At 55.7% G+C, this 27,640-nt stretch overlaps 1 protein-coding gene and 1 long non-coding RNA gene across 11 annotated transcripts in view; one reads left to right on the top strand and one right to left on the bottom strand.

Moving 5' to 3' along the window:
- TNS1 (tensin 1) overlaps nt 1–27,640 on the top strand; it is a 225,789-nt gene that overhangs the window by 85,621 nt on the left and 112,528 nt on the right. The window contains exon 1 of one of the 10 annotated variants that reach the window (XM_086719596.1): nt 5,687–6,002. The exons of the other annotated variants lie outside the window; for them this stretch is intronic. The gene's annotated coding sequence lies outside the window, so the exon portion shown is untranslated. Of the gene's footprint in view, nt 1–5,686; nt 6,003–27,640 lie in introns of those variants that run through there. 10 annotated transcript variants of the gene reach the window in all.
- Nucleotides 3,191–8,261, bottom strand: LOC147578671 (uncharacterized). Its single transcript, XR_015255546.1, has 2 exons — nt 6,380–8,261; nt 3,191–4,640 (listed from the first exon to the last, which is right to left on the bottom strand). It is a non-coding gene; the product is annotated as an uncharacterized LOC147578671 (long non-coding RNA).

Raw genomic sequence — 27,640 nt, 5'->3', positions numbered from 1 at the left:
AAGTCTTCATCCAAGTTACTGATAAGTATGTTGGACAAGCCAGGGCAGAGGACAGAGCCCTTTGGCAAGTCAGGAAGTTGACATTGATCTATTAATCAACACCCCTTGGCTTGCTGGCTCGGAATCCACTCGGCTTTCTATCTCGTCTCCAAGCATTTCATCACGGCTCCTGCCAACACCTTCCTGAAATCCAGATAACCTGGGTGTGGGGGATTCCCCGACTGTCCAGTCTAGGGACCTTGTAATAATGGGGTTAGGGTGGTGGGTGTGTGTGTGAGGGAGGGCTGTGGGTTCTCTGAAAGGATCCAGGCTGAAGCCGGTGACCATCGCTGGTTTAGGCTTGAGAGGAATCCTGTCCCAGAGGCGATTAACTCCCAGAGTCCTTACAGCTTTAAAATTGGCTTTCTCAGGGGAGACAGGGATTTGTGTGCAGTGAACTGGCACCAGCAATGACTTTCTGCCAAGGACCAATGTCTGCCTAGAAACGTATTCCAGCAGTCTTCCGAGGGATCTTCGAGGTTGTCAGATGGGGGGATGGAAGCCAAGAGGGACCAAGAGCGTCCTCTGGTCACCAGGGCATTGGTGGCCGAGTGGGGCTGGACCCCAAGGCCCTGACTTCCAGTCTGAGGTTCTTGGGGCTGGATCCGAGTGCCTTTCCTGGGTGGAAACTGAGGCAGGCTCAGGAGGGAGGGGCTGCCAGCATGTGTCTTGGGGGCAAGCTGTTGGCAGGCCATTTTTCTCATGCTTCTCCTGTTCTTTTGATCCTCTGTCCTCAGACCACAGGCGCAAACCAGAGAGGAGGAAACCAGAATGTGGAAGGCCTGGAGCTTCTCCCTCCCTGGGGCAGTGTGTGGCAAAGGGCCCAAGGCTCTGCCCAGCTCTGTACTCTGAGAGATGCTGGGAATGCATGCAAATGAGATGCAAATAAGGGGCAGTGGTGAGGAGGGGGTGCCCCTGCTGCTGCCTCAGTCTGGCCTGAATGTCGAGGATGACAAACAGAAAAGGAAGAGACCTGTGACCTGGGCTGTGGAGCCCAGCATCAGGAAGGAAAGGAGAGGGGCTCTGTGGGGCAGCAGGGTGGGGTGTGGCTTCTGGAGCCAGCTCTGGGGAGGGGGACACGCGGAAGGGGGAGGACCAGAGAATGGCCCTGAGATGAAAGTATCCTGGAGAAAGCCCAAGCTCATCTCTAGCTGCAGGGGCGGGGGGGGATGTGGTCAGAAGGGAGAGGGTGCAACTCAATGCACAGACATTGACCAAATGCCTATGGTGTCCCCCACGGCCTGGCTCCCAGCCAGCTGTGTTATGGGCCCAGCAGGATTCTGAGGCCCAAGGCCTCTCCCCTGGGGACCTGGGCATGTGGCCCTCCCTGCCTTTTCTGTGGTAGAGAGGGAAGAAAAGAGTGGGGGCCAAGGGCGCTAGAGGGGAGTAGCTCCAGCATCTCCCTGCCCCCTGTGCTAGGAAGATTGGGAAGCCAATTCCTGCTGCTGGGTGTTGGTCTACTCATAGCCCAGCTCAGAGGAACTTGCCCTTAGCTCCAGAAGGATCTGGGAACCTGGCCCTGCAAGAGTGGGGGTTACGTGACACATGACACGATGACCTCCAGAGGGAGCGCTGGCACCCAGCATTCCCAGTTGTATTGGGGAGTGAGACAGCCTTGAGTTGCAAGACCTGGATTCAGACTCTGTTTCATCAGCTGCCCTGTGGTCTTGGGTTAACTGCTCTGAGCCCAGCTCTAAGACTGGGATAAGAATGACAGCTTATAGCCATTTCTCAGATTTGAATGGGGGCCTGCATGGAAACACACACGGGAAAGTTTTGGTGCAGGGTAGGTCCTCAAGTATTGATGCAAATGGAATGAAGGATAACATGGGAGCAACTCTGTGCTGGCCCGTGGGGCCACGAGGCCAGGGGGAGTCTGGATTCAACATTCGCTGGCAGTATTTCCCTTGACTTTATCTTTGCCCTTTCTTCTCTGTCTCTGTGTGTCCCTTTGTCCTCCTTTCTGTCACATCCCCTCCTGTTCCATTGAAAGTGCCTAACTCAGCACCTGGCCCCGACATGCACGATTCATTTCGCTGCTCTTCTCAATGGCTACTCTGTGGCTTAGTGGCCCTGTCCCAGCGCCCCCAGCTTTGTCTCCTTGCTCCTTCTGGGTCTCTGTTTCTGACCCCCTCTTTGTCCTGCTCTCTCTCCTCCTGACTTTCCTTGCTCTCTGTTTCTCCTGCTTCTATCTTCCATCAACAAGCATCCATTGACTCCTTGCTAGATGCCAGGCACAGCCCTGCTACTTTCTGGGTTCTGTGTCTCTCTCTGCCTCCTTGCTGCCGGCCTCTCTCCCTCCCACCCCTTCAGCCTCCTGCCCTCCCTTCCCCCAGCTCCACAGTCTCCAACACTGGTATTATTCAGTTTTATGAGAAACCCCCAGGCCTACCCCTGAATGGACCAACCACAACTGGAACCAGATGTGCAGTCCAGCACGTGGGGATGGGAGGGAGGGAGGGAAGGAGGGAGGAGGGAAAGGGGCATGGGCTGGCTTAGGAGGTAGGGAGGGGATGGGGGTTGGGAGATGGAAAACCCTGGGAATCCCTTGTCTGCTCTGGCTCAGGGGAGGAGGGCTTTATGGAGGGGAGGGAATAGGGGCTAAGCAGTCTCCTGTAGAAAGCAGCTCTCACTGTGTGTGTGTGTGTGTGTGTGTGTGTGTGTGTGTGTGTGTGTGTGTGTGTGTGACTATGCATGTGCATGTGTGAGAGGCTGAGACTGATACTGGTGAAAGTCCAGGGAGGGACTGGGGGTGGATGGTCAGCTATGGGACAGCTCTTAGAAATAAAGGGAAGGCTACTTAATTTCTTTGGAATCTCCCAGCTCCTTGGAACCCCCTCCCTCCCATTCCATCTATCCTTGACCTTCTGTCTGTGTGGTTTCTAGAGGCTTACTGAATTCATGCCTCCTTGCCCCAGGAGGGCTGGGAAAGAGAGGTGGTATTGGGGTGGAGGATGAGAGTGTCACCTCCAGTGGCTTCTTGCTAGTAACTGAAGCAGGCATCTCTCAGAGCCTCCTGATCTGCTGCAGATGATGTGTGAGGGACATGGTGTAAATGATCCTCAAGTCCTAGCAAGGTCAGTTTTTCTGATGGTCAGTTTTTTATATAGCTTTGAAGATAAAAGTCTGCCAACAGTTATCTTGGTACAGCTTTGTGCAGAATCAAACATTAAAAAGTGTTCGTTTATTCAGTCTGTAGCCAACCATCCATCTATCCATCACTCCACCATTTATTTATTCAGTCTGCATTCACTGAGAATCTATGCGGCCACCTTGCACTGGGTACCCAGCATGCGAGGAAAGGGGAAGGAAATGATGAATGAATCTTCGCTCAACTCACTGGGACATAGACAAGTGCACCCAACCAGTGAGTGTCCATTAATGTATGAGCAAGAGCCCTCAGTGTTCAGAGGAGGGGCCAGTGCCTACTGGAGGGGCAGTTGCAGAAGGACCCAGGAAGGATGTGGCTTTTGAATTGAGGCCTGATCGTGGAGAAGGAAAAGGGGGAATGGTGCCTTGAAAAGGCTTAGAGGTGGGGCTGTGTCACAGAGGGTCCTTCTGCAGTGCTGGGACTGGATCTGGTAGGCAGTGGGGAGCCTGGGATAGTTTGGTGTCAGTCAGGGTGATGGGGGGGTGTGGGTTGGAAGGAGGAGATGGGGAGGATGGCGTGTCTGCCATTCATGACCCAAGACAGGGAGGGGGTTTCCGCTTCTGTGGCAGACTCCCCATCTACCTTTAGGGGAGCCCAGATTGCTGACGTGGAATCTCTCACTTCCCTCCCCTGACCAAGGCTGAACCAAGCCCCTGAGTCGATGTTGGTCTGCAGGGATGTGGGAGTTAGTAGGACAGGCTATTAGGATTCATCTTTGTCCCAGAGTTGGGACGAGGGAGGGCTAGACTCTTTCCTCACACAGTCCACAGTCTCAGAGGCACATTCTGTGGGGCCACGTCTCTCCTATCTCTGTCTCTGGCTGCACCTACACACTCACAGAGGGAGGCCACTGGCAAGGGCTGGTAGGTTTAGAGATACTGGGATTTGGGACTCTGGGAATCCGGACTCTCCACCTGGGGAGGGGTGAAGTCATCTTGTTCTGGAGGCAGGGGGTGGGCGCAGTGATGCTTCCATCTCTACCCTGCCCACATTAGGGTCCTGGGAAGGTGCCCTACTCCTACCACCCCAGTCCTCAAGGCTTCACTGTCACCGAAGCAGGGGGAGTAGCCCTCCAAAGTACTGATCGTTGCCCTGTGACACTGGCCCTAGATGCCCCCAGATCTTTCCTGAGACTGTCCCTCCTCTCGGTCTTCCCTGTCACTTTCCTGGGGAAGCGTTTGGATGAATTAATAAAATTAGTGAGTGTTAGAACTGGAAGACATCTTGAAGACCTTTGGATCCAAACTCATCATACAGCAGGGGGAACTGAGGCTCAGAAATGCAGGTCACTGGCCCAGATGGGGAAGAGAAGGGCCCTTCAGTGTCTGGAGAGCTGAGCGGTGAGGAGCTTGGCTCTGGAATGAGCCTATCCAAGGTCGACTTTCCGCTCAACACCATCCTGTGTGGTCTTGGACAAGTCACCAAAGCACTCCAGGATCGCTTTCTTCAGCTAGAATAACGGGAGATTTGAAGGTTAAGTGAGAGAGAGAATATTCTTTAAGTGTCTGGCATGCAACAGGTGTGTTGCAAATAAATGACTTTTCCCTTCTCCTCAAAATAATCCTGTCCACTTATCTTCAAACTTTTCAAATCACGTTTCCCCTGGTATTTTTAATTATAAATAAATTTTGTCCATATAGGAAAGTTGAAAGGATTAAATGGTAAACTCCGTAGGTTCTATAATGAATCCTTTGGTATATTTGCTTTATCACATTTCTGTTTATCTCTCCATCCATCGGTCCATGTTATTGTTTGATGCGTTTCAAAGACAGCTGAAGCATGCAATTCATTAACCGGAGTTCCTCTTCGCATCACTTTTGCATATAAAACCACAAATGCCAGGGCGCCTGGGTGGCGCAGTCGGTTAAGTGTCCGACTTCAGCCAGGTCACGATCTCGCGGTCCGTGAGTTCGAGCCCCGCGTCGGGCTCTGGGCTGATGGCTCAGAGCCTGGAGCCTGTTTCCGATTCTGTGTCTCCCTCTCTCTCTGCCCCTCCCCCGTTCATGCTCTGTCTCTCTCTGTCCCAAAAATAAATAAACATTGAAAAAAAAATTTTAAAAAATAAAACCACAAATGCCTTCACTCAGCCGGGAGAAAAAAAGCAGAGATGAAGAAAAAAACGGGCTCAGAAGTGAGATTCTGGGTCTTCTGTCACAAAATGAGTTGGGATTGGCATAGAGCAGGGTGCTCTCCAAAAAATTGGGAGTTGCCAGTTATTCTGATTATTATCATCGTTACTGCCATGTGACCAAACATCCTTCTCCGCCCCGCAGCCCTTTGGCCATTTCTCTGCCGCTCTGTTTCTTCCGTGGGGTCCTGGACCTCTTGCCACCTGTCCTCCCGCTTCTGCCCCCAGGCCCTCTGACGCCTCCCTGCAGGTCCTTGGCTGGCTGCTGAAGGAGGTGGGGGCTGCATTGCGGGGCCCCAGGCGCCCGCCCTGCCGGGAGCTGCCCGGAGTCGGCTGAGCGCTTCAGGGGTTAAAGGCGGCGGCGGCGGCGGCGGCGGCGGCGGCGGGCGGGCTGCTGGCCCGCTCGGGGAAGGAGGCGGTGCGCCGCCGGCCCGCCCGCCGCCGGGGGAGGGAGCCGGGCGAGCGGCGCCCTGGCTCAGTTGCTCCCAGCAGTGGCCCTGGGACCAGCTCCGCTCCTGCTCCCGCTCCCGCCCGGACACAAGGCTTACTCACGCCCTCCTCCCGGCAGCCAGCTTACCAGCTTCTTGCCAGCCACAGCTGCTGCCCCGTCATTGCCCACTGCCTCTGTCCCAGACAGAGGGGCACCCAGGCACCCACCCACCCGGTGGCTCTTCTGTCAGAAAGGTGAGTGTGGGGTGTGTGTGTGTGTGTGTGTGTGTGTGTGTGTGTGTGTGTGCTGGCCTGTCCTACTGATGCTGTCAGGACCTCCCATCACATAAATTAGGGGAGGGGGAGGTCAGCCCACCTGGTCACCTGTCCCGGGGCTAGGCCAGCCCCCAGCCCCCAGCCCGACCTGTCAGTCCCCTGCCCTCATTGTCTGGTTCTGGCAGGGTGTCTGGGGTGTGGTTGTCCCCCGCCAGAAGAGACCAGTCAGGAGGAGTTTTGTTTGCCGGGGAAGTTGCCGGTGTCAGTGGCTGCTTGAGACTGAGGCCAGCAGGGCGAGAGGGGGCGGTCGGGAGTGTGGGTCTGCGGGGCTCTCCTCCCCTCCCTGCTGTCCATACCAGGGGTGCCTCAGGAGGGGACCAGGAGATGGGCGTGGGAATTTTTCCTCTTCATTTCTTTCCCAGCCACCGCTGGAGCTGCTGCCGGGCCCTGTTCTCGGGGCTCCCCTTGCTCCCACCTCTCATCTCCCAGAGGGCTGCCCAAGGCTTCCAGGGAGGGTCTAGTGGGCCCGGAAGGGTTTCCCCGCTGCGCTCACCTCCCCGCAGCTTGGGTCCCTGGGGCCCTGGGCACAGCCTGGCATAAGTGCCCCCTGCTGCCCTCCCCCAGCCAGCAGCTCTCATTCCCTCCTCACCCCTCTGGGCAGAAATGGCTAATCCAGGTGGTTAATGAACAGACACACGCAGCTGCTTTCCACCCCCCTCTCCTTCCTCTCTTCCCACCCCTGTCTCCTCCTCTGACCCTCTGATGCCCTGCCTGCCACCCTTTCCCAAGTGGGGGAGTCTATGCAGAGCTAAACCTCAGTGTCTGGCCCCCACCCCCCAATTCAGGACCAGGGCCAGGACTGCCTGCCCAGATGTTTCTCTGCTGGCCACTGTCTTAGAAGAGGAAACTGGGAGGGGGTGACCGAGGGGTGACCAGGAGAAGCCTGCTGTGCCCCCCAGCCGGGCTCCCTGCAGGGCATGGGGTTAGGGGACAGGATGGGTGCTGGGTAGGGGAGGGCAGGACAAGCAGTTGTGGGGTGAGGCTCAGAGGAGGAACTGGAAACCAGGGTTCCAGAATCTTTGGGGACAGGGGTTTTTCTTCTGGAAGCTGCAGAACTTCTTCCATGTGGCAGAATCAAAGCAGGGGGGTCAGGAGGGCGTGGGGGAGCACTCTCTTTCCTTGAGTCTCTGCTGGGCCCCTTCCTGAAGCTGCCTGGGTGGGGTGGGGACCATTGTGGCTCAGACTTGGCCTTAAGTCGCTTCTAACCCTGCCAGCTGGCGGCTCCTCCTGTCTCTCCCACCCTCGCTGTCCCCCAGGACCTCAGAACTGGTTATAGCCGAGCCCCCCATCTGCCCCCACCCCTTTGGCCCAGGGCTGGTGGGGACCTGTGTCTGCATGTCTGCTGGGTGGGAGAGCTCTCAATAGGACCAGTGCTGGGATCCCCGCTTGGGGAAGGTCTCCTGGAACCCCAAGGTTTGGGAGCCAGGACTTTGATTCAGAGCTGAGAATTATCAGGTGGTGGAGGAGGGGGCGTGGGAATCTCTGCTTCCAGACCCCTGCCTCTCCTTCCCTATCCCTCTCTCAGTACCTCTCATTCTTCACTTCCCACAGAGCCCCAGCGAGAATCTCCCATGGGGGCCACAGCCTCCAGAATCGCAAACACCCTGGGGGTTGGTGGCCGGGTGTGGGGGGCTGCTGGGTGGGGTGCAGGGGAGTTCAGGGCCAACCTTGCCGTTGGATGACCATCTTCTCACCTCTGATGGACTGTAGCAGAAGACCTAGAGTTTGAGAATTCTCAGTGCCCTGTTAGTACTGAGGTGGGAACAGGAAGCAAAAAGGGAGAATGGATTTTTGCTTGGTGAAGGAAGCTTGGCTCAGGTCTGTTGAAGGGTTTCTTAACAAGCCTGCTGGTCAGCAGGAGAATGGGCTGCCTTGTGAGGTAGTGAGCCTCCCGTCCTGGGGAGAGTTTGGACAGCGGCTTGAAAACAGCTTGGAAGGATTCCTGAGCTGGGATGCGGTTAGGAGAAATGACCCTGGAGGTCTCTTGGGATGCTGAGGTCCTGGGATTCTTGAAGTCAGGAATTCTCGGACACCCGGAATGGGAGAGCAGGAAGGCGGTGGCCTCTGGCCTGGGGCGGGGGCACTGTCTTCTCCTCCCTGCCAGTGTTTGGGGAACAGAGAGCCCGATGCTCTCCCCTCGCACCCATTGCATACTCTCCTGCCAGGTCTGCCCCAGCTGCTTCCTGCAAGGATTCTGAGTTTCTTCCGATTCTTCCTGTCTTATTCCGAGCCTTGCCCCGCTGGTTAACCCCACAAGGGCCAGCACAGACCTGTGTATGGTATGGAATGGAAGGGATGCCATAGACCTCACCCCCTGCCCCCTGCAGTTAGAGCCCATGCTCCCAGCTAAGGGGGCTAACTGGGGGCCAGTGTGTGAGGATTAGGGATAGGGGTGTGCTTTGAGGTTTGGCAGCTTAAACCCCTGCCCAGTTCGTACCCCCTGACCCTGGCCCTCCCCCCACCCCCCCCCCACAAGCCCATGAGAAGGGGCCTCCCCAGCCTGCTAGGACATAGTAGACAGAGGAGAAGTGCCAAGGTCTGAGATGCAGAAAATCCCCGCGTTGGCTCTTACCTGAGCCTCAGTTTCCAAATTTGTGAAATAACACAGGGTGGTCAGGGGCAGCTTGCAGTGGTTTGTGTAAGTCGCAGGGGGATTTCACGGGAGGAGTGTGGGAGGAGCAGATCACTCGCTGTGTCCGCGTCACCTCTCCAGACCTGTGTCTCTGTGGTGTGGGTGCCAGGCTGCCAGAGGAGAGGCATTGTGGGGTTGGAGATACAGGGTTTGGAACCCCAAACCCTGGGAGGCTGGCGCTTTTCATGATGGGAATGTCAAGGTGGGCTTCTGGGAGAGGCTCAGGAACCCACCCGGGCTCCGTCCTTCCCGTCCCAGCCTGCCTCTCCACACAACCCCTGTGACTCCTTTTCTCCTTAGTGGAGAGAGTGAAGGAGTAGGGTCTGAGGTCCCCCTGGCCAACCCTCTGCCTCCAGTCAGTCAGTCCTGGCTTCGTCTGAGGATGAAGTCCTTTCCAAGTGTTTAAGTGTAGCCCCTCGTCTCGAGCCGGGACTAGATGAGGCAGCTTAATTAGGACACTCTTTGCTCTGGTCTGACCGAGACCCAATAGAAGGGCAGGAAGGTGAGATGCTGGGTGTGCCCTTGAGCCTAGAGAAGTCAGGGTTAGAGCTGGGGACAGCAAAGGCTCTCAGCTGCAGGTCATTTGGCTTCTTGGCTTCTTTCTGGGGCCGTGAGTCTTACCCCAGAAAGGGAAACTGAGGTCCAGCTGGGGGATGTGTATTGGAGGGGGGCAGAGGAAAGCCCTCCCAGTTACTGGACTCTGAAAAAAGCAAGTGGGTGTGGTGCTGGGGGAGGGGGAGAGAGGTTTTCAGAGACTGGAGGGACTCTTGTCCCCAGTGCTCTATCCCCATGGCCCTGGCTCTTAGCTTTCAAAGCCATTAGGCACACAGAGGCGTGGGCACCAGTGAGCCAGAACGAGAGGAGTGGGGTGGAAGGGTTGCCAGCCTTGCGGGCCATGCCCACCTCCCTGGGTGCCCTACTCCATTATGCAAGGTCACACCTGGCCCTCCTCTCCTTCCTTTTCTCAAATTGCCTGAAGCACTTTCCCAAGAGGGGAGGTGGCAGGAGGTGCAGCTGGGTCCCTTGCCTGCCTCTACCCTGGTTAGTGACCTTGGCCATCTTTCTATTTGTCCACACTTTGGTTTCCCTCTGGGAGATGGTTGGTCTCCACAGAGTTGGAGCTTTGTGGGGTGGGGTGGTAGGTGGGCCCCAGCCAGTCCTTGGTGCTGCCTCCTCCGAGGCTAGTCTGGACTCTGTAATCCCTGCCTTTTTAGGGCTGGAGGCTTGTAGCTCAGGCCTGGGTGTTTCGGGAGGCAGCAGGGACTAGCCGAGGAGGGTGTGGTCCCGGGGAGCCTGCGAGCAACGAGGGGTGACAGCGGTGTCTGAGCAGAGTCCTGTCCTGCTCCCATGGTGAGAGGGAGTCCCAGTTAGAGGTCCGGGTTCCCCAGAAACCTTCCTAAGCCTTCTCTGGCAGAGAACATGGGACCCCTTAGTTTTCCCCGTCCTTCAAACTTCCCGTGTGCTCGTCTGTCTTCTAGCTGGATTACGAGCTCCTTGAGGCCAGGCCTGTGCCTTTTGCCTCTCTGGCGGTCCTTGCTCGGCCTGGCAGAGTGTTGCTCAGCACTAACTGGCTGCCTGATGAGGGGCAGAGGAGTGATGGTCTTAGATGGGGCCTGGGAGGACTTGCTAGGCCCGGAAACAGGGCTGAGTTTACTCAGAGGTCTAGAGTGAAGCAGAAAAGGTGACTCTGAAGGCCAGACTGCTGGGGCTCAACTGAAGACAACCCTATTTATTGACTGTGTGGCTTTGGCAAGTGACTGAACCTCTCTGAGCCCCAGTTTCCTCATCTGCAATAGGGGATAATAATTGTACCTGTTTCATGCTGTGGTTGTGAGTATCAAATGGGTTAGTTTATTGGAAACACTTCGAGCAGTGTTTGAGCCCGGCATGTAGCAAGTGATCAGCAAATGCGAGTAATTGTTATTATTGGTTCTGGTGGTGGTCCTGGTGTTTCTCTAGGGGCTCAGTTCACTCTTTTCTCTCTCTTGGGGTTGTTCCGTCCCTAAGACGGGAGCATTATGGGATCAGAGGGTGGAGGAGATGGTGGCGTCATTTTCCCTTGAGGGGGTCCTAGCATCCGAGCCTAGAGAAGAGATTCCCCCTGACCTCTGTCTCTCTCTCTCTCTGTGAGTGTGGGGAGGCGGGGAGCTAAGGGGACCTCCCGAGGCCCTGTCTGCCCAGGGGAGCCGATGCAGAGCTGTGTTTATGGAGGACGCTGAGAAAATTGCCGTCACTGTAAACAAGATGCATTATTATAAACCAGGCCAAGCTCCCCTCCTTGGATCCTATCCCATCCCTTGATGAGAGTCACTGAATCAGAGACTCCCAGGCCTGGCAAGAATGTGGCTGGCCTGGCCTCCAGGCAGGCTTCTCTTGACCGTGGACCATACCCATGGGGGTGGTGTCTGTATTGTAAAGTGGGATCCCCAAATAACTGCTGCAAGTTGCTGTGTCTTTATCCCCTAGGTCTCTCTGAAGTCTAACCTCCATCCCTCTTGCTGCAACTGTAGTTCAGTCCCTTGCTGGCGGGAGGTGGGGGAGAACCAGGCCCAGCCCTTCCTGCATGCCACATAGCTGGGGGCTTTGAACCTGTGGTAGGGGCGGGTCCTGGCCACACTGCCTCTTCCTCCCAGGGCTCTCGCCTCTCTGGGGTCCTCCACCTTCTGGTTCCTCATTAGCAGGGGTCAGCCCTAAAGGCCTGCCAAGCCGCACTCTCCACCTAGCCCGGGTTCCCACCCAGGGAGGCTGGGGGTGCTCCAGGTCAGGGGTGTAAGCTCTATTTCCGGACCCCTGGCCCGCCCAGTTGCAGCTGCAAAAGGCATTAAGCTTTTTTTTGGAGAAAGAATGGGCTTGGGTTGATGATGATGATGACAGCTGGGGAGGGTTCCTGAGCTCAACCCGGCCCTATCTCGCTTCCCCTCCTCAGCCCTTGCTCACCTCTGCTCCATTTCTAGGCCATTGCTCCTCTGGAGGAGGGGCTTGCCTTTGGCCCTTGACCTTGACCAGATCTGAGCAATCAACTGGTCTACAACAGCCCTTTATGGGGAGCAGTCTGTGGGTAAGGTCCTGGGTTTGGGGCTTGGTTGGGGGTCAAGGGGTGGGCAGAGGGTTCAAGGGAGGTGTAAGACAGGCCCAGGGCATGGGGAGAGCAGTGCTCTTGCTCTGTGCCTGGACTCTGGAAGTGTCCCTTCCCTTGCTGGGCCTGGTATCCTCACCTGTCAGATGAAGGGTTAGGGAGGTGCAGGGCTGGAAGCGTCCGGGAGTCCATCCCAGGCTGCAGACTTCACCTTGGATTGACCTTGCTTCCCTTCTGCCCCGCCCCCACCTCTGGCAATCGCAGGCAGGAAGTCCTGCTGATTAGGGCCCTAATCACTGGCTGAGACTCCCAGAAACAGCAGAGCTGGTGGAGCAGAGAGGGGTAGGCGGACAAGCACAGGGAGAAGCCCTCACCGAGGGATATGAGCTGGGTGTTCAACTGTCATGGGGGGCACTTGATGCCTGCTTGAGGCTAGGGGTCAGCTTCTGGGGTGGGGGCAGTGCCCAGGCATCCACCGTGGAGGCTGTGTGGCCGTGGCTGAATCCGGCCAGGCACACGAGGCCCCTGATTATTCACTTAAAAGCTGTTTTTGGGCACTGACCCTATGCCAGGCAAGGTGCCAGTGGTATGGGGCTGGAAAGGCCAGGGGGACAGGGTCTAGTAGACAAAGGGGAGTAGATGGACAGTTTCTGCCAAATGCAGAGGGCATATCAAGCAGGAAGCGGTGTGTATGACCTGGTGGAGTGGAGAGAGCTTTGGAGAAGAGATGCCATTTGAAATGTTTTTTAAAAGAAAAATTTTAAATGATTTTATTGATTTTTGAGAGAGAGACAGAGAGAGAGCACAAGCAGGGGAGGGGCGGAGAGACAGGGAGACACAGAATCTGAAGCAGGCTCCAGGCTCCGAGCTGTCAGCACAGAGCCTGGCGTGGGGTTTGAACCAATGAACAGTGAGATCATGACCTGGGCCGAAGTCAGACGCTTAACTGACTGAGCCTCCCAGGCACCGTGAGGTGGGTTTTGAAGGTTGAGAAGAAGGAGTTGTGCAGGAAGCAGAAGGGACGAAGACTTCTTCAGGCACAGGGGAAAGACACGCACGAAGGCACAGTAGCACACGTGTAATGGATAAAATAGTGGCTCCAGTCCTGTGTTAGAGTCAGACACACGGGGCTGTCCCTCCCGGCTCTGCTGCTTATTAGCTGGGTGACCTTGGGTCAAACCTCAGTATCTACATCTGTAAAATGGGGTTACTATTCCAACCTCATAGAATCATAGTAGGGATAAAATGAGATCATGTCTAGGAAGCAGTCAGCTCAGTGCTTGGCACAGGATAAGCCCTCAGTGAGTGTTGTGTGTAGGAAAGCCTGGCTTTGGGGAGAGCTTGTAGGTGTTGCTTGGGGTCCGGCCATGGGGGACTTTCTGAGCCAGGTTAACAAGGGAGCAGCCGAGGGCTTTCATGTGGGAGAAATGTGATGAGACTGTTATTTAGGAAAGAGATTTGGGCAGCTGTGAAGACTGTCCTGGCCGGGGAGATCTGGGGACAGGCCATAAGCCAAGGCCCTTGGACTCCTCTGTTCAACTTTCTCAACCCCAAGCTGGGAAGTCCTCTCCTGAATCACTTCGTCTCTCTGGGCTCCCTTCCCACGTGTTGCCCTCCTCTCCTGAATCAGGAGGCCGAGGAGGCACTGAAACCTTCCTGGGAGATCTTTCAGGCCAGAAGAGAGCCCTCCTGGGCGAGGCTTCACACACAAGACCGGCACGGACGGATCGTAGCGGGTAGGGGTGAGGATGGACCGCAGGCAGCTCGCGTTTCTGAGGAATCCAGAGGCTCCTTTTGGGGGCATCCTTCACCATCTACCTGGCACATAGTAGGCCCTCACTATTTGTCGAATGAATGAACAAACAGGAGTGTCCCCGAGTCAGGTGGAGGAGCCTGCCCGCTTGGAGGCGGAGGCTTCCCTGCCTGACTGTAAGCGGCCTGATAAGTGTCTGGACAGGGGCTGCCCGTTCAGAGGCACGAGGACCGTTGAGCGTCGCCAAGGCCAGTGTGACCGCAGGAGTTCAGTGGCTGTGTGTGGATGAGGAAGCAGGGATTTCAGGAGCTTTAACTTGGAGCCAGGTCCTATCATGAGGCAATGTGGCAATGTGGGGGCGGGGAGGGGGTCAAGGTCAGATGCTGCAGCCACACCATCTGAGTTTCAGTCTTGACCCCATCTCTTGCAGGCTGTGTGACTGTGGTCGGTGCTTTAATTTACTCTTCTGTCAAAAGTGGGAAATAAATAGAAGCATGTCCAGCGTGTAGGCCATATTATGTGACCCTTGATTATCATTACTGTTATCATTATTATTTGTGTTGGTGTAGAGGGAGAGAGGCAGGCAGGGGCTTCTCGGCAGGCATAAGTGCCCAGAGTGGGTGGAGAGCACAAGAGACAGACGAGGCTCCCCAGTGCCTCGTGAGCTTCGGAGCCTCTTCAGTGCCTTGTGAGCTGCCTCGGACATCACACATGGGGCTGTGTCTGATGTGGCCAGCTGGGCTGAGCTGGGCGTGGGAGCGGAGGCCGCGTCCAGCCTGGATTCCAGGCTGGAGCCCTGGGAGAGCAGGGGGAGCTGGGGCGAGGGCCAGGGGGAGGAGAGGTGAGCAGAGAGGAGGCCAGGACTCTCCCAAGTCCCCAGCTGGGACCCTAGGAATTCCTCGCATCGTCTGCTGCCAGAGGGCCTGGCCTCTTAGCTGCATGGCCTCCAGAAGGCCTGTGGTCTTTCTCCCTGTCTGCTGGGAAGACTGTTCCTCGTGCCCCTTCACCGTTAGGCAGTGATTGCTCCCCACCAACCACTGTTTGGGGCACCCCCTTCCTTCCTTCTCTCCTCATCTTGGCTTCAGCTCTCCCAGTTCCAGTGCTTTTCTGGATGAGCAGCTGCTTTGCAGTGGGCAGGGGTGAGGGTGGGCTTTCAGGGCCTGGCCCAGGACTTGTGGTGCAGTGGTGGGACTGGTGGCGGGTGTGGGGGGTCAGGTGGCCCGTTTCCCGTCCCTTTTTGGCACCGTGTGACCTTGGGCAAATCGCGTCCCCTCTCTGGCTTGTTTCCTCGTTTGTAAGGTGACAGATTGGCCTTAGGAGAGTTCTCTAACCAGTGCTGAAATCCTGCAAGTCTGTGGATCTTTCTGAGCAGAGAGGCTCTTCCTCTTGGGGCTGCTAGAAGAGCCATCCAGCATGGGAGTGGGTGTCCTGGAAGGTCTTCAGGCATCTGCTGGGAAACCAGCTGAGATGCTGGGAAGGTCCCTTCCAGCCCTGGGATTGGAAGCTTCTTCGCCCAGTTGACCACTCTTCCAGGCAGCTCTGTTTCTTGGAACAGAGTGGAGGGTAACAGCTGTCAGGGTTGAGTGGACCAGAGTCTCCGGGGCTCTGTCCCAGTGACTCAGGTGGAGATGCACTGGCAGGATTGGAGCTAATGAAGCGGGGGAGGGAACCAGCCAGATCTGCTGGCTCCCCTCGGCCACTCTCAGAGAACAGAGTGGGAGTAAGTGATGCGCTGGGGGGGGGGGGGGGCAGGGTGCAGAGAAGAGTGAGTAACAGTTGTGAGTGACTAATGGCCCCGTGTCTCTGCTGGGCAGGTGGCTCCTAGTCTGCAGGGCTGTCTGGGGCTCCGGAAATGCTCCCGGGAGGCCCAGCCACTGAGTCACTTAGGAGCTGGGGGTCTAAGGTGGCATGCCCCCCGCCCCCCTCCCGGTCCCTTTGCTTCTTTCTCTGTGCTCCTCTGCATCAGCCACTCCTTCCAGTTCTGCCACCACACCCTCTAGGCCCCATAGTTGCCCTGTCTTGTCTTCGAAGCACCCAGGTGACTTGGGTTGCCTATAGCAGTATAGATTTTGCAGTCTGGCTATCCTGGGTTCAACTGCTCATAGCTGTATGACCTTGGGCAACTTACTTTTCTCACTGAGCTTCTGTGGCCTCATATGGGAAAAGGAAGATGTGTCTATTGTACGCACTGTTGAAAGAATTAAATGTGGCATCATGTCTGCAGTACCCCGTGCATTCTATGTATTCAGATACTGGGGCTGTCAGTCAAGGCCCCAAGCTCTGTTTTGCTCCTCCTCGCCACCTCCACCCCTAAAATTCCAGCTCCCATGCCTTTATTCCATGATTTTTAGGATGTTTATTCTCCTATCAGATCTGCCCCATGGTTTGTACACTCGCCCTCCTGTTTCTGACCCTTCCTACCCAGCTTCCATCAGTGTGCCTTGCCCCTCACCTGCTCTTCCAGAAGGACGGGCAGGAAGCAGGTAGGGGGGAGAGTCCAGGGGGAATCTGCTGCTGGTCCTGCCTCAGTGGATGGGCTGGCTCCTGCGGGCACTTTGAAACAACAACAACCTCTGAGATCTGGGTGAGTGTTCAGACTTGAACCCTCCCCACCCCACCTCTGCTGGTTATGCTCTCCCTTCCTTCCGTCTGCCCACATGGGTCATTCTGCCCCTGGCTTCCTCAGATCAGCTGTGCTCCGGGACCCGGTCCCCTGCCTGTGGGTGTGCTGGTGGGGCTGCTGTGTTCCTGTTGGTGCAGCTCTGCTCCGGGTGGGGCCGGGAGCGCTAGGGAGTGACTTTGCATCTGGACCTGGCAGTGGGCCGTAGGACTGTGTGTGCAGTGTGTGTGCGCCTTAGGGCGTGTGAACTGTGTGCATGTACATCAGCAGTGTCTCTGGGCCACCGGGTCTGTGGCCCATGTGAGCCCCCTCTCCTGCCTGTTTAAAACCTGCCTGTGTTTTCTGAACCCAGTAGAGAGAGGCAGGCCTTCCGCTGCCCCTCCCTGCAGCGCCCCTTCCCCCAGACCTGGTTTCAGATGTGTGCATCTCCGAGGTTCTCCTGGAGAACAAGGAAGCAGGGGGGTGGATATGCGTCAGATGGAGCCAAACAATGCCCGTGACAGCCAGGCCTCCGCCGGCCTCCAGTGCTGGCTTCACTTCAAGTCTCCGCCGCCTGCCTGCTAATTGGGAGTGAGAGGGGCCTTCCTGCGCTTCGGCCACAGATGGATTTACAGGAGCAACATGAGGCTGGGCTGCCTGACCCTTGGGATTCCTGCTTCCGGGGCTCCTGGTGCCGTTCATCAGAGCAGATGGGGTTCCAGCACACCAGCCCTTGACAGGTGCCAACTGTGCGGAACCAACACACGAACTCCTCCTGTCGCTGCCTTCTGGGGCCTAGGAGTTTCCTAAATGAGTGCATTTTCAGATACCTGAAGCCTAGCCGGAGTTGAAATCTCAGGGGGAAAAGGTGGATTATTATTATTACTTTTTTTGGATGGGAATCTTGCATTATATTCTACTGTCCCGATCTCTGACTTAACGGTGGATGGGCGGGACCTTGTAAGTCAACAACCTCATCTCATCTGTTGTTCCTCAGTTTCTTCTTTCAAGAGGGCATGAGAGCAGAACCTACCTCACGGGGTTGAAGTGACGATTCGAAGAAGTCGGGATACATGCAGTGCTCAGAATGGGACACCGTGCAGTTTACTGCTCTGTAAATGAAGACGTTGAGGGGCAGACAGGAGCAATAATACAATAGCAACCAACTCGGTGGAAGGGGACTATGTTTACCCAGCGGGTGCTGTGTTCCAGGAATCTTTAATCGTGTCCACACAGTCAGCTTTATTGAGTTGCACCCTGCAAAGTGGGTCTCCTAACTCCCATCTTACAGATGCAGGGGGCTTCAGGAAGTGGTGGTCTGGGACAAAGTGCCATCGGGAGCACGCCTCACTCCGAGTTCAGTGCTTTTTCTGTCCCACTTCTTGCCCTTTGGTTGGAAACTCATGGCCTCCCGATGTGTTGAGGAATTTGGAAATAAGGATCCGCAAACAGAAGGTGTTATGTATGATCTTTGAGATCTGAATCTGCCCCCAGCTACCCATTTCTTGGCTGGATTCAGAGCAGTCTGGAGTCTGGTGATGAGGCAGAATGACCTTTAGGTGTCCAGGGAACGTAAAAGCCACAGATGGGCCTTGAGGATGTAGAAGTTTCTCTGGGGTAATATGCGGTTGGGTTTCTTTTCACCTTGTTCTTTCTTTTGGTGTCCCTGAATCTTTCAAAAAGGAAGTACTTTTAGGTTACAACAAAAATTTTCTTCAAATTTGAGATGGTTTTCTTTTTCTTTTTTTTTTTTTTTTTACATTTTGGTGTTTCTGAAATTGGCATGTGCCTTGCAATTGAAGTGTCTGTGTTGGGTACATTTTTCCCCCTCAAAAGATGGTGCCCCAGACAAGCAACAGCATCTTGGAAATTAGGAAACGGGGGGGGAGGGAGGCGGTAAACACCTGCACTTTGCAAGGCACCATGCAGGTGTGGAAGGGAGAGAGGCCAGGAGGCCCCATCATGGCCCGCGAGCAGATGCTGTGCTGGTTTCAGAAGGCCAGGGGAGCCTCTGGTGTTTGTGTGGGCTCGAGTGTGGCTTCTAGCCCCAGAATTCTCAGCTCGTGGCCTGGCCGAGGCCAGCCTTTCCCCCGCTACCCTCCCCTCAGCCTCCTTTGCCATGTCCGAGGGCTGCTGGTGTGCTTCTCAGCAGTTCCCGAGCCCTTTGACTTCTTGGGTTTCCCCCTTGCTCTTAGATATTTTTCCCATGCGTCCTTCCTGCCTTACTGTTCTGGCACAGTTTAGGGTCAAAGGCTTTTGTCCCTTAAAGTTCTCATCTGGGGACAGAAACCCTCAGTGGGGAGTGAGGGGGGTTGGGTGGGCAGTCTCCCTCTGGGCGTAATTTCTGGAAAAACATATGGGTTTGAATCCCAGTGAGATAATAGGCCTCTTCATACCTTCATTATAGCAGTTACTGGGCTCTTTTATAATTCTCTGTTCACATGTGTGCCTCCTCCAGTGGGCCCCAAGGTCCCCTCCTGGGCCAGGCCATTCTTATTCATCTCTGTCTCCCTCAGCTGGGAAGCTGGCACTGAGGGGCCCTCCTCAGTATTGTTGAGTGAATGCATGGTCTTGCTTCCCATGCCGGTCACCCCCCTGCCCTCCTGCCCCCCATTCCACTGAAACCTTCACCACAGACCACAGCCCTTCCTTGACCAGATTCTTCTAGGAACTTCCTAGAAGCTGCTCTCTGTGCTATAGGCCGTGTCACCCCACCCCCTGCTTCAGAACAAATGGCCCCTCTCCAGGAGGGGAAGAAGGGCTGGGGTTTTCCCTGGTCTTTGAATCTCAGGAGAAGGCAGCTCTGAAGTCTACATTTCACACTGCCTGTTGACACTTTCACTTGTACAGTAGAGGCTCTGCTTCCTCCGAGTCCTCCAGGCTGGGCCCCTCAGTGGTATCTGGCTTCTCCATCTTCTAATGTCTCCTTGAAGCTCTCTTGGTAGCCTCTCGCTCTGCTTCCGGCCCTGGCTCAGCGCCAGACTCCCTTCGGTGGCAGCTGCCTATTTTAGGCTGGACATTTGGCCTCCAGCCCTGCCCCTCACCTGTGCCCTCTCTCACTGGCTCTGGAGGCACTGGGCTACTCCAGAGCCCTGGACATTTGCCTCAGTCCCACCCGCCAGGCCTTGCACAGTGTGCCCTCTTTGACCCGCTTCCTCCATTTTGCCGTGTGCTCCCTGGGCCCAGCCGACCGGTCTCTCTTCTCTGTTTTCCCACCTCTGCCGTCTCCCCTGCTCCCTCCACCTCAGAGGCCATGCCCGCCATGAATCTCTTGCTGTGGCCCTGACTGGGCAAGGTGGTGTGGTGCTGGGCAGAGCGGAGGCTTGGGACCTTGGGTGAAGTGTATGACCTCTTGGAGCCTCATCTGGGAAATGGACTGATAACACCTAGTACCTCAGAGTGTATTAGATGGAACAGAATTAGACCTGAAAGGGGGTTTCTTTGGCTGGAACAAGAGCTTTGAGGCAAGGAGGTGGGGAATGGAGACTGAAAGAGAGACCCAGCCAGGTCCCTGAGGACTATGAGGACCATATTAGGGCATTTGGACTCTATCCCATGGACCCGGGAAGGACTTCAGGCAGGAGAGTGACAGGGCTGGATGTGCATTTTCGAAATAGTTCCCTGGCTGCTGAGTGGGGAATAGGTTAGAGGGGCAAGACCGAAGGCAGAGACCTGAGTTAGGAGGCTCTCACAGTAATCTCTGTGGTTAAGGGGACTGGAGGGTAGGGTGGCTTGGAGAGATATTTGGGCAGACGAATTATCCAGGCTTGGTGGGAGGGAAGGGAAGGAGGAGTCAAGGCGGGCACTCAGGTTTCTGGCTTAACAACCTTGGGTGGCTAGGGGTGGGGGAGTAGAGTGGTTGTCAGTGCTGAGCAAGGGAGCAGTGGGGTGGAGGCAGGGTGGGGGTAAGGCTGTGAGTCCAGTATGCTGACCAGTGTCAAGCCCTGGGCCGGCCCAGCTGTGCCTTCTTAGCCCTGCCGGTAAATTCCTGTGGCCTCGTGCCCCACCCTGTCTTGTGGCTATTGCTCAGCCCCTCTTGGACCCTTGGCTTACTCTCTAGTGTTCCCAAGGGCCTGGCACATAGTAGGTGCTCAGTAAAGGTTTGCTCTCCTCAACTTTTCCGATTCTCCTGGTCACTGGGGTTTCATCATAGGAAGGCTGGCCTGGTTGCAACCTCAGCCCTCCTGGACTCCCTAATTGTGGGTGTGGGTAAGTGGGGCGCTGGAGCCGGAGTCCCAGCTGGGGTTCAAGGGGAGGCAAATCTTCCGAGAAAATGCTCTGCAGCCAGCCGGGCTTCCATCATGGGCTGATCCGGTGCTATCTTATGCCATCTTCCAGAAGGGCTCTGCAGGGGACCAGCTTCAGTAAGCGGGGAGACTGCTGGCTGCACAGCATATGCTCTGCTAGGTCCACTGCAACCCCTTTCCTGTGGCTAGAACCTTCTGGCGGGGCACAAGAAGGGCACACCCAGCTCTCCCCCTTGTGTAGCGTTGGACTTCCCAGGTCAGGCTGCCGCGTGTGGGTGTGGCTAAGAGGTCAGGGAGGTGTTTGCCTGTAGAGAAACTTCCCTGACTGGAGAGCCCTTTCTTGAGTGTGTTACCAGACCTAGAGGCTGGCAGTGGGCTGGGAGGCCAGTGAGTGGGGCCTGAGGAGAAGGTTCCCAGACAAGAGGGTGGACCCAGGAGAAGGGCAGCTGCTGGAGCTTGGGGAGCAGGTTGATTGGGTCAGTGGTTCAAGAGGTGTATGGCTCAGGAGGATTTTGGGGGGAGGACTGGGGGCAGGAGTCCAGGGGCAATGCCCGGAGTCAGCCCTCTGGGACTTTCCTCTATTTCTTGTCTGAGTTGGAGTCTGTGCTGGGTTTGGGGAAAGGGCCGGTCCCCTGGCTCTGGAGGGGACTCTCGGCTGGGACATTCCCTACCCCCCTCAGCTCGAGGTGTCCCTGGGAACAGGCCCCTTCTTGCCTCCAGGAACTGGATGCACTTCCTTTCCTGATCCTGAGCAGAACTCTATATAAGGGAAGGAAATAGCCGAGTAGGCCGGGAGCAAGCTCTGGTGAGGACAGGTGGCCTGGAGGAGGGGGTGCGGGCCTGGGAGGAAATGGAGCCAGGGCAGTGGCCATCTTTCCCCCAGGAACCCCCTGCCCAGGGCCTGGGGCTCAGAAGGGGAGGCCAGTGTCTTGAGCCACTGAGCCATCCTGGCCTTGTTCTTGCTGCCCCCCTCACCACGGCTGTGGCGTTCTGTAGCTGCCTGACTGTTATGCACCCTCAGGGACTGAGGGGTGCACATTTGCCTCCTACGGGGCTTCCGAGCCATCCCTTGGTCCACTTGGCTGGGCTCATAGGGGCTGGCTGTGGTCTTTTTGCTGGAGCCCAGTGGACTCGTAATGTGAAGTCTCAGGTGCTGGGCTGTCCACGGCCAAGGGGTCCTCGGGCTCTTTCTTCAGTCACTTGGCATGTGGGCTAGATCCTCTGGGGTCAGGGTCTGCATTATTCTTGACCCCCGCTGTGTCGCCCCCGTGACCAGGGCTCAGGTAGCAGCATGCTGGCCACAGGCTCCCTGAGTGGGGCCCAAAGGGTGAACAGCGGCTCCCGTGGGGAGGGTCCACTTGCTTTGTGCAGGGCAGGAAGGGAAGAAGTTGGGGGCAGTGGTATCCTTCCGTGCTGTGGCTGAGGGAAGAGCAGTAGAGGCTGGAGGTGGGGGTCTATCCAAGTGTGTGTTTTGTTAGGGTAGGGATGAGGGCCTCTTGGTTTTAGGGTGCCCAGTGGCCCCTTGTCTCTGGGCTTTGGAGCTCCTCCTCCTCTCCACCCCCTTCCCCCCCCCCCCCCATTATTAGTGGTATTGCTATTTGCGTATCTTCTGCCTGCCTTAAGTTTCACCATTTACTTCCCCCTGCCTCCTCTCCTACTCAGGCATCTTCAATGGCTCTCCAGTGCCAGCATCTGAAAGTCATAACAGCTTTGCTGGGCAGAGTTGCCCGTAGGAAGTTCCAGCCTGGAAAGAGTTTGCAGCCAGTCCTCCTTCCCTTTGTCTCCTTCAACGTGTCCTTTAGTGTCCCTCCTCCTTCCTTCCCCCACCCGTGTGCCGGCCAAAGGAGACTTCTAGTGGTTCTTCCTGCTGTGCCTTATTCATGTGATCATTGCCACCTGAAACGCCCTCTCCTCATCTCCACCTGTTAAAACCCTATCCACATAGTGAGCTCCAGGCCCTGAACGAGACACCAGGGTTGCCCACCCTGGGGGGTCTTAGAACACTAGTGGGTGTGACACCCCACGGACAAAAGCAATGTGTCCTGGAGGCCTGGCCCAGAGGCCCCTGCTCCGTGGACCCTGCTTGCCCCCCCACCCCCCAGTGCTCTCTGCTCTCACAGCCCCTGGCACCTGTGTATGGCTATGGAGGCAGCATGTTGCGTTGGGCAAAGTGGGTATCGGAGTCAGGCCGACCCAGGTGGCAGTCCGGGCACTGTCATTTAGCAACTGTGCCCTCTTGGATCCACAGGATTGCTGAGAAGACTGCTTGAGATCCCGCGAGATGAGGGTGCTACTATCTACCGCCAGAGGGCCACAGGGAGAGGTTCCCCGGGTGGCTCAGTAGGTTGGGCGTCTGGCTTGTGGTTTCGGCTCAGGTCATGATCTCACGGTTGTGGGATTGAGCCCCGTGTCAGGCTCTGTGCAGATGGTGCGGAGCCTGCTTGGGATTCTCTCTCTCCTTCTCTCTGCCCCTCCCTTGCTCTCTCTTTCTCTCTCTCTCTCTCCAATAAATGACATTTAAGAAAAGGTCACAGGGCGTGTAAGGGATAACATAGTGTGCCTGGCATGCAGCGAATGTACACAGAAACCTCACCAGATGCTGCTGCTTCTGCTTCTGCCATTACTACTACTAGCTGTTCGACTTTGGGCAATTGCTTAACCTCTCTGAGCCTATTTGCCACAAAAACTTGTCACGAAGACTGAATAAAAATAATGTATGTAAAGCACCCAGTCAGTGCTACACAGCAGGCCCTCGGCAAACCCACCTTCTCTTCCCTCCCGTGTACCTTTTGGTGTCGTTTGAGATGGGCGCCTGGAGCGGTGGGGGCAGGGATGTGCAGGAGGCATCAGCGAGAACTTCGGTGGAAACAGCCTGGGTGTCCATCGAGGATGGATGGATAAACACAATGTGCTGTACTTATACGGTGGAATAGTCTTCAGCCCTAAAAAGGAATGCCGCTCTGCTAAGTGCAAGACATGAATGGATGATCCTCATACAGTCCTGGAGGCTGGAGGTCCACGATCAAGGCGTTGGCGCGTTTGATTTCCTCTGAGGCCTCTCTCCTTGCCTGTTCCTTGTGTCCTCACGTGGTCCTCTTTTTTTGTATGTGCCTCTAGTGACTCTCTGTGGGTCCTAATCTCTTCTTATAAGGGCCCCAGCCACAAGGGATGAGGGTCCACTGATGGCCTCATTGTAACTTCATCACCTCTTTAAAGACCTTTCTCTAAATACAGTCCCATTCTGAGGTACTGGGGAATTAGGACTTCAACATATGAATTTGGGGGGATATAACTCAGCCCATAACACGAAGTGAAAGAAGCCAGATACAAAATGCTGTGTGATTCCCAGTGTATGAGGTGCCTAGAACAGGTAAATTCGTAGACATAGAGAGGAGATTAGGGATCTCCAGGGGCTGGGAGGAAAGGGGAAGGGGGTTCTTGTTTAGAGGATGTGGGATTTCTATTTGGGAAGATGAAAACATTCTGGAAATGAATAGGGGTGATGGTTGTACAGCAGTGTGAGTGCACTTGATTGCCATCAAATTGTACTTTTTAGAAAAATGATTAAAATGGTGGGGTGCCTCGGTGGCTCAGTCGGTTAAGCATCTGACTTTGGCTCAGGTCATGATCTCGCTCTTCCTAAGTTTGAGCTCCACGTTGGGCACTGTGCTGATGCTCAGAGCCTGGAGCCCGGTTCAGTTTCTGTGTCTCCCTCTCTCTCTGCCTCTTCCCTGCTTGCACTCTGTCTCTGTCTCAAAAATAAACAAACAGTGAAAAAATTAAAAAAAAAAAAAAGAAATGGTTAAAATGGTAAATTTTATGTTGTGTGCATTTTACCACACACACAAAAGACTAGCTAGAGATAAGGGGAGTGTATGAAGTGCTTAAGTCAGAGACTCAAGTGGCTCTAGTTTTGGCCGGGGCAAGGCGGCCCTGTCCAGCCCCAGGGGCCAGGTGGTCATGGGTGTGGGGAGCTCCTTGGAAGGGCTGGGCAAGTTGAGGAGTCTGGGGTTTTATGTAACTGAGGCTGAGAGCCTGAGGCCCTGGGAATGGGAGTTGTCACCCAGCTGGGGACCGGGTCCTACCACTTGCTCATGACTGAGGTGCTGGGGGCCATGCCAGGCGGGTGCCTGGAGCCCACTGACCAAGATTTCACTTGCAGTGCACCCTTCCGCAGCGGATTGACCGGGGACAAGTGTCATGATCTCTTCGAGCCTCCATTTTTTCATCAGTAAAATGGGAGCAATATTACTGACTCTGCAGGACTGGAAGGTCTCAGAGAGACAGGCATGTGGCAGGATTAGGTCTGTGAAGGAAGAGGTAGGAGTGAGGGAGTGTGTGTGTGTGTGTGTGTGTGTGTGTGTGTGTGTGCGTGCACATGCTCATATGTGTGTAAATTAAGGGAGTCAGGGAAGCCCTCTCAGGGGTGGTGGCATTTAAGCCTAAGCCAGAAGTGTGGGAAGGACTCAGCTATGCAGACAGCTGGGCTGAGCGTGTCCCAGGCAGAGGGAACAGCATATGCAGAGGCCCTGAGGAGGAGCAGAGCTAGGTGTGTTCAAAGGACTGAGATCCACCCCCCTCCCCTTTATGGATTTGGGTCCTTGACAAGGGGATGGATATAGAGTGGTGGTGGAGAGGAGGGCAGGGGCCAGGTCATGCAGAGAGCCCTTGTCTGCCTGGCTGGCTGCTGTCTGGTGCTTTAGACCCTCGTGATCCCTGGGGGAATCTCCAAGGGTGTTCCTGTTGTTGGTATTTTGCTCAGGGACATTTGAAACTCAGAAAACATTAGTGGGGGGGGGGAGGGGGCTGATGAATGCCCAGCATTGGCCCTGGTCTGGCCCTGGCTTGAACTCACAAACCGTGAGATCATGACCTGAACTGAAATCAAGAGTTGGATGCTTAACCGACTGAACCACCCAGGCGCCCTGTACATTTTTTTAGTAGGATCATAATGAGTCCAGGAAAAGAGCTTAGGACAGTAGCAGACAGACAGCCACGTTCCATGAGCTTTCCATTACTATTGTTGTTGACTATGGCCATATGGAAGCCAGTGTCTACAGGAGCATCAGCATAGCAGAGAGGGCAGGAGCACATCTCGATCTGGAGCCAGACTGCTGGGTTCGCGTCCTGCCTCCTCTACTGGACAGCTTGTTAACCTCCCTGTACCTCAGCCTCCTTGTCTATAAAACAGGATGCTGAGGTTTGTTGTAGGAACTAATGAGTTAATTTATGCAGAGTGTGAAGAACAGTGCCTGGCATATAGCGAGTGTGATGGGAGCGTTAGCACTGCTGCTTTTATTGTTGCCTTTCTTAGGGTGGAAAAGTGCGCATCAGGCCTGCTCAGCCCCCCTGTGTAGATGGGGTTTTGGAGGTATATCAGGGGAGGAGGCTTACCTGAGGCTGACCTCCTGGGGCTGAGCCCTGGAATCCTGCACTGCTGATACCAGGGAAATGAGGATATGACAGGGCTGGGACCCAGAGCCGCTGCGGACGCCCCAGAGTCTGCCCCCTCTGCAGAGAGGTTTCTAGCTTCGGTCCCTAAGGGGCGATGGGAGTGGTCAGTGCTGACACCCGGAGTGTGGGGCGGTAGGCACCGGCCACAGAGTGGCAGGGGGCCCTGGCTCTCCCTGGCACATTCCAGGCTCCTGAGAAGGTGGCCAGGGGCCAGGGTGCCGGAGGGAAGGAGAGAGCCTTTTAAGGAAACATTTCTCTACTTACAAAAAAAAAAAAAAAAAAAAAAAAAAAGGAGAGAGAGAGAGAGAGAGACAAGAAACATTGAAACACACAACAAAGTTAGTGGGCTGGCTGGCCGGCTGGCCTGGAATGCACAGCTGTGGGCGGCGGGTGGAGGAGGCTGCTGGGGGGCAGCAGGCCACGAGGGGCACCCAGGCCTCAGGCCCTCTGGCTGGGGGGTCCACAGATTCCTCTCAGATCTAAATCCTTAGAGGGTGGCTCTGCCTCAGGAGGAGCAGGGAAGGGACCTGGGGTCAGGACACCTGGACCCCCATTATTTCTACTGCCTGAGGATGTTTCTAGGAGAGAGACCCTCCCCCTGTTTCAGAGGATACTGTCCATTCTGCCCCTGCTTTAAATGTACCCATAACCTCTCCCTCAATCCCTGGTCCCTGAATGGCAGACTAGAGATCCCCTGGTGAAATGGCATGGGAGACACTGGCTATGGAAGGGACTTGCCTGGGTCTGGGATGCTGTGGCCGGAGCCCGCAGCATCCCTCCTCCTGCAGCATGGTCCTCCATCAGGTTCCCAGCCCCGCCCCAGCTGGGAAGGAAGGGGCAGAGAAGGGCGCTGCCCTGTGGATTACACCCGCTCCCACCCAGGCCCTGAGGGACCCATAAATGGTAGAGCGGTGTGGGAGGAGACACTTGGGGCCTGGCCCCAGGAGGTTGAAGCCTGCAGCCCCTGAATGGGGTTGGGGACGGGAGGAGACAGGGAGGAGGCCACTGCTAGATTCAGGACTCCTGCCCTGAAGGCGCCTGATGGAGACACCCATGTGTCCCTTGTCTGAGACCTTGTCTGGTGGGTGGGGCTGGTAGGGAGCCCCGCAGGCCACAGTCTCCGCTGGGGCCTTCACCTTCCTTCCCACTCCGTTCTCTTGGTATCCTCCACCCCACTCCAGGCCCTGGACTCCCCTCCCTGAAACTTCTAAAACAGTCACTCATAGCTCCATGCTGGTATGTGTCAAGAACCCTGAACTTGTGAGAACATTCCCCCCATGTTTCCTCATTCTTTTGAACATAGGGGATGAGTCCTCCTTCACATTTCATTTCGGGAATCAGAATGCCTGGGTTCAGATCTTGCCCACTACTCAGCTGTGTGACCTTGGGCAAGTTGTTTAACCTCTCTGTGACCCCTGTGCCTCAACTGAAGCTATAATAGCACCTACCCTTTTGGGTTTCTGGAAGGATTAAATGAGTTAATGTGGGTCAAGCACTGATAATAATAATGCCTGTCATTTCTATAGTCCACATTCAGCAGGTGTTAGCTGTTGTTCCCTTTTTTGGCCTCATACATGAGTCTCGCCACAATCTCGGAGTAATGCTGAGTACCGGGCCATAGATACTGAGATTCAACTCAGGTTTCTTTGCTGGAGAATGAGCTGGGCAGCAAGCCTGTAACAGGACTGGGTCAAGAACCCGGGGATGCTAAACCCCTAGTTTCTCCACCCCTTGCAGAGCTCAGGGCACACAGTCATGTGTTGTCCCCTTCTGGGCTGGTGTGTCAAGCCTGGGGA

The sequence above is a fragment of the Puma concolor genome, chromosome C1, assembly GCF_028749965.1.
Source record: "Puma concolor isolate L17-30 chromosome C1, mPumCon1.1.hap2, whole genome shotgun sequence".
NCBI classification, from domain to species: Eukaryota; Metazoa; Chordata; class Mammalia; order Carnivora; family Felidae; genus Puma; species Puma concolor.
The sequence above is the reverse complement of the archived record's forward strand: the minus strand, read 5'-3'. Positions and strand labels throughout refer to the sequence as shown.